The sequence below is a fragment of the Mixophyes fleayi genome, chromosome 1, assembly GCF_038048845.1.
Source record: "Mixophyes fleayi isolate aMixFle1 chromosome 1, aMixFle1.hap1, whole genome shotgun sequence".
NCBI lineage: Eukaryota > Metazoa > Chordata > Amphibia > Anura > Limnodynastidae > Mixophyes > Mixophyes fleayi.
This window is the reverse complement of record NC_134402.1, coordinates 315,148,836-315,155,824: the sequence shown is the minus strand read 5'-3', so window position 1 is coordinate 315,155,824 and position 6,989 is coordinate 315,148,836.

The following is a 6,989-nucleotide window of genomic DNA, read 5'->3' as shown; positions in this document are numbered from 1 at the left end:
CCACGCCCTAACTGTACATTGGCTATGTGCATACGCACAGTTCCCTCCCCGTTCCGCTGCTGAAATCATAGGCTGTAGTAAGGGTCCTTTGTGCTTGAAGATTAATTGGATTCACTTGTGTTCTCTGGCGTATAGTTTTTTTCTGAGAATGCACAGAGCAATTTAATGCAAAATATGGCATGTATCGGCATTTGCGCTCCTTGATGAATCAGGCCCTGAATGGCTACCTTGTATTACACAATGTAACCATGCACAAATATTACAATAGCTAATTTCAGGGCTTTGGACAGTCTGTTACCATTATTTAAGGAGAGGATTGGATGAATGAGCATGACTGAATATAATGACTGAATATAATGTAGACTGCATCACATCCAGGAAACTCATATAATCATTAATCAATATGATCAGTTGAAATAAAACATTGGCTACACATAAAGTCACCACAATGAGTTTGAATGGACTGAAGCTCTTACCCTTGACACTGTCTATGAGGTTGACAGAAATGATGAGGGAGTTAATGAACACTGTCATCACGGTGCAGACACCCAAACCAGTCATGGAAATCACAGTAAATACCGAAATCATCAGAGATATTCTTAAAAATCAACTGTGCAAAATATATCTGAGTGAAAGATATATCACTGTATTTATAAATATATAGTACAATCACAACTTTTTGTGAAACACTAGTTGTTTTCTATAATAGTAACTGTATGGATAATTGTACAGATATAAAAGATGTTTCGGTCATTAAGCTACATTATCCTCACCCGTCCCCGTGACGTCCCAGTGATTATTTGACCTTCTTCTATCAGGAAGATCTTTTATACACTTGCTTTTGCCTCATAATTAAAGGGAGTGACAGTGCTTCAGGGCTAATTATAACTCTACATTGTCTCTTGATTCCCATAACGCCTGTAAATAATGGCTTGACACAACACATAATCTTGGCACAAAAATGTTAGTTTGGCTTTGAACCCTTCTGGACATATCATGAGTGATTGTTATTGATTAGAGAGGTTTGATACATCATTCAAGGACATAACTATTATTAGGACATAACTATTATTATTATTTTGCAGATCCCATAGCGCCGGGCAATCGTACAGATACAGATAAGACATAACTAATATACTAGGCAGAATCACAAATAGATGAAGCAGTTACACATCAGTAGCACAAATGAGTGTGAGTAACACTGTAGGGACTCACACAGAATCGAGCAATAGACATGACAAGGACATACAAGGGAGATGGACAGTAACTATAACTATAGCCATAGTAGTCACGGGACTGTTATGTTGTCCAGCAACACAATGGGACCTATCCCAGAGGAAACATTATTTATCCAGGCAGTTATGTGATTTGTAAAATAATGAGGAGAACATGACTGTATATATAAAAATCAGATTAGGGCAATGTGCCCTAATACATACGGGTTGGGTACTAAATTTCAGCTTGGTAAAAAACAACAGTAGTTACCACGACTCGATCTGCAGTAGCTCTACTACAATTACATACTAGAGTACTTCGTCTTGGCTCAGTATTTCTTCGTTCCACACTGAAGGGCACTGGGCCTGTCTTAGTAATGCCGCTGTTCTTTCTGAGTGCTCAGTTGTTTGTGTTAACATCAGTCTGTCTGTATACCTGCCTCAATTCAACATCATTTATAACAGAGACTATTTGCTATCAGTGTCAGAGATACTTCTGCATTACCAGTGACTGTCTACTGCCTGAGATTTTCTGCTAAACTGTGTTTCTCCATCTTATCCTGCATATCATTTTGGCAGTTCAGTACTGTGTCTCTGATCTCTTATTTTTGCCTCAAATTGAGAAATTTTACCTACATTCAAAAGAACATTCATCATTCTTCCATGTGATGTAAGAATCCCTTACCTCCTCCAATACGTACACCCTTTCTAGCAAAGCACAGTTGAAACATTGCCCAGAACTTCCTGAAAGAGAATGACTCTGTGGTCAGAGAAACAGGGAATCATGGCTTCTGCTCATTGCCCTAGATGTGTCACATACCGCTCTCCGGGTATCTCCACCCAAGTATCGGCACACCTGCCTTCATCTTAATTCTCTTCATTGTGCATGCAGTCAGCAGCAGTCTGCACCTGTGCTATGCTTCACCTGAGTTATCAGGCCTATCTCGCCATTGGTCAGTACTCCATTATAGGGTTCCTGCCCTCACCTTTTCAGTGCTGGTTCTTCGAGTCTTCACCTGGCCTGAAACAGCTTCCTGCTCTCCGTTGTATCTACCCCCGCTATCTACTCTGCATGCACCGCTGACCTCCGCTGATCCGTTTCACCTCCAAGTGGCAATAGCTGTGGTTCACCGCCTGCTGCATAACCTGAATACTGGTGATCTCTGCCCACCTGTTCCACTCGTTAGTGGTACTAGCTGTGATCAACGCCCGCTATCTACTCTGCATGCACCGTTGACCTCCACTGATCCGTTCCACCTGCAAGTGGTAATAGCTGTGGTTCATCGTCTGCTGCATACCCTGTACACCACTGATCTCTGTCTACATGTCCCACTCCTTAGTAGTAATCGCTGTGATCATCGTCCACTATCTACTCTACATGCACCGCTGACCTCGCTGATCCGTTCCACCTCCAAGTGGCAATAGCTGTGGTTCACCGCCTGCTGCATAACCTGAATACTGGTGATCTCTGCCCACCTGTTCCACTCGTTAGTGGTACTCGCTGTGATCAACGCCCGCTATCTACTCTGCATGCACCGTTGACCTCCACTGATCCGTTCCACCTGCAAGTGGTAATAGCTGTGGTTCATCGTCTGCTGCATACCCTGTACACCACTGATCTCTGTCTACATGTCCCACTCCTTAGTAGTAATCGCTGTGATCATCGTCCACTATCTACTCTACATGCACCGCTGACCTCGCTGATCCGTTCCACCTCCAAGTGGCAATAGCTGTGGTTCACCACCTGCTGCATAACCTGGATACTGGTGATCTCTGCCCACCTGTTCCACTCGTTAGTGGTAATCGCTGTGATCATCGTCCACTATCTACTCTACATGTACCGCTGACCTCGCTGATCCGTTCCACCTCCAAGTGGTAATAGCTGTGGTCCATCGTCTGCTGTATATACTGTGTATCTCTGATCTCTGCCTAGACATCTCACCGTGGATTACACTGTTCGGGCTTATCATCTCTTCCTCTCTAGTGTTCTTCTAGGACTCATGTATCTGCCCTTCACTGAGTTTACTCCTCAGTGCCATGTTGCCTCTTAAAGTCACCTCTCTGTTCTGTCTCACTGGTAACTTCCCTAGAGGGCCGCGACCTGCAGGGTGGAAGCCGCTTAAGCCCAAATCTCCTTGCGGGGATTCCTGGTGAATACCTTCCACTCTGCTAGACTCCGCGCCTCTGGGTGAGTCTAGCAAATACCAGCTGAGACAGCAGAATCTCACTCATCCTTTGTGTGCAAACCTAATAAGATGTGAGCACAGAGTGAATCCTGAAAGTTACTGAGCCATGGGGTGGCTCTATGTATTATTTACAGAGCCTGCCCCCATGGTTCTGTTACCATCTTCATGAGTAGTTTTCATATTACAAGTCACACTGCCAGCATATGACATCCAGATTAGCAGAGCTGCATTGCCCTATTCCATTGGATAGTCTCCTCCCATCTCCATTCTCCTAGTCGTCTGAAAGGCTGGGGCCTTAATTGGCACTATTTATTCTTACATATGCACTTCCACCCTCCCTTTTTCACTTTTGTTTTATGTGTGAGTGTCACAAATTTGTTTGAAAGGTTTGGGTGGCCCTTATGGGTAACCATCTACCCAAATTGGGGGGAGCTGAAGATCTTGTCCACAGAGAAAAGCTTTGACTGAACTCGAGGCGAGAGAAGGCCCATCTGAGCGTTGTGGCAAAGAGGACAGTATTTCTGTCTGTAGAAACAAGTGCGATAATTACTGACCCAGCTAAATAGATTAATCATGCACAGTTGAGTTAAAGAAATCCTGAAAACTGTTATAGCCTACGTCCACCTAGATGAGCTTTTAGAACAGGCAGGGTAGAGATCTTCACCAATAGCAGGCGCCTTTCCCGTAGAGATTTATATGCTCACAGGTACTCAGATGCCCCCAGGTCTTAGGCTCAGAGTAGTAAAAGCTCATCAAAGATGGTCGCAGCGCAGGAGGAATAGGAGGCGCTGGCCTAGGCTGGAGCGGATGGTCAGAGGCAAGCCGAGGTCAGGGTCACAGGCAAATAGCAGAGTCCAGTAAACACGCCAAATGGTCAGGGCAACTAGCGAAGGTTCAGGGTCTAGGTACAGGCAGAAGGTCAGCGCAACAAGCGATGATTCCGAGTCCAGGTAACAGGCAGAGGGTCATACACAGAAAAGCAATCCAGGGAGTACACCAACACAGCACCGAGCAGGTAAGCTAACAGAGAATCTGAACGCTATAACCGGCAAGAAGGCTAAGTCCTCCCTGCCTTAAATACTGACAGCATCCAATAAGGAGGCAAGCTCCATAATCACAAAATGAGACCCAGCTGATAAGTGATCATACTGCGCCTGCGCCCGGGTAACAGTTTGCTGGGTCACAGCGCTAATTGAATTACATCACACGCCCGGCAGTGTTTTGCCTGCCGAGATGCGTACAGATACTGAAGGAGCGTCCTGACTGTTGCCCTGGCAACGGACGGGTAGCGGCAGAAGTGACATCCCGGTTGTCATGATGACGGTCGGGACGAGGGGCATTGAGGGGAAGCGAGCCACGGCAGCTGGAGGTAAAGCCGCGGCTCGTGACAAAAACATGACCTGTTGGTAGCACTTGAGGACTGAACTTGGATACCTCTGTGTTATACCATATAGTAAATGTGTTAGATGTTATCCATTACTAATAACAATTATTTTTCTTCTTCACAATACAATTTAGGCATTACTTGTTACAGTGATCATTATTTGAATAATTGTGTTTGAAAATATACATCACAAAAAATAAGTCATCACATAAATAAATAAAAAGTTAAGAAAAGAACGCCCATGTTGGTGGTTTCCACACTTCTAAGCCAAAAAGGAAACATTTGTGTGATTATTTTTTTTAGGCACATTATATTATATGTACTTTTAGTCACACATATTATTCATCTGACTTTATATCACAGTTGTAAGAAAATCTTGATCTTTCTCTGAAATGTTTAGTCAGACTGCCCTCTGGTTGATATTTGTTGCAATCACATGTTAAACCACCTGTTTTAAAATTAAACTTGTGCCAAAAACATGTATTCCAGGGTTAGCCATGTACAGGAAATGTGCTGTTTGGATTTTGCTTTGTTTTATTTAACATTTTCGGTTCTCCTTTCACTTTTTACATAAATGTTTCAATTATCACTTACAATTCATCATCATCACCATCATTTATTTATATAGTGCCACTAATTCCGCAGCGCTGCACAGAGAACTCACTCACATCAGTCCCTGCCCCATTGGGGCTTACAGTCTAAATTCCCTAACACACACACATGCACAGACTAGGGTCAATTTGTACTGCTGGACTCCACAAGGGAGCCGTGTAAAGCTGGCCCCCACAGTTAAGCTGTGTACTGCTGGCCCCCACAGAACAGTCTTGTACTGCTATCCCCACAGAAAAGCTGTGTACTGCTATCCCCACAGAAAAACCGTGTACTGCTAGCCCCCACAGAACAGCCTTGTACTGCTGCCCCCCACAGAAAAGTTGTGTACTGCTGGCCCCCACGGGAGAGCTGTGTACTGCTGGCCTGCACAGGGGACATGCATACTGCTTGCCCCCACATGGGGAGGTGCATACTGCTGGGCACAAAAGGAAAGCTGTGTACACTGGGCAGCCTCACATGCCCTTAGAACCCCACTTGGCAAAAAAAAAATCCCTAAACCATGGACCTCAGGCCTCCCACTTGCCACAAAATTCCCCACCATGCCCTCAGATCCCATTTGCACTCCAAATCTCCCCCACTTACCCCAAATGCCACTCAAGCATCTCCACATGGCCGCACGCACTGTGAGTACCAATGACCTACCCACTACTAATCTGGCAGCCAAATTAATTACACTAATGAAATAATTCATTTATATTACTTTTATAATTGGCAGCCTGAAAATCCGCAGAGGAGGGAGGGAGACCACATGATGCAGAATACACAAGAGTGTAACATTTCTCCAATAATCCTCCTTCCCCCAACTGTTAGGAACTCCCAAGTCAGTACAGTGAAACTCGGGAACTACTCAGAAGGCCAGGTGTTCGCTGGAGCCCCTAGTGGTGGGGACAGACTGGGCTGCGGGCTGACCGAGGGTCGAGTAGCGTATACTGACTTAAAGGAGTTTCCCAGAAGTGGAGTGATTGGTGGACTGTAGTATGAGAGAAATCCAAGGTCCAAAGGTCACAGGCACGGATGCAATATCCAAGGGCAAGCGAAGGGTCAAACTCACAGGCGCAGAAGCAAAATCCGAATTTAAGCCAAAAGGTCAAGGTCAGAAGAGAAGGGTCACAGGTCCAATAACAAGCAGGGGTCAAACATAAGTTAAATACTGACTGTTTTTTTCCTGTAGCACACAAATACTTGATAGCTTATTTGTACACTGAAATTTAAAGTTGATATTTGTGTGCTACATGAAAATACAGTCAGTATTTAACTTATGTGCAAAACAGAAAACTAATTTGCACCCCTTGCATTGTAACATGGTTTTGTCCAGGAGACTTAAATAAGAAACTTCTTAATTTAAGTTCCTTAATGAATCAGGCCCCTTGTGATCAATAATCCTGGTGTCTGCAGACATCTGCTACAAACACAACAGAACTCTGCAAGCACTATTTTGCATCATCCAGTTTTCTTACATTGCTTCCTGTTAGGGAATTCTCTGCATGCGCTTGTTTGAATAAGATCTTAATAAAGATTAACATCATCATGACCCTACCACTCTGTGGTTTAATACTGAGGTGGCCAGGCCTTGATAGCCTGAATTGTGTCATG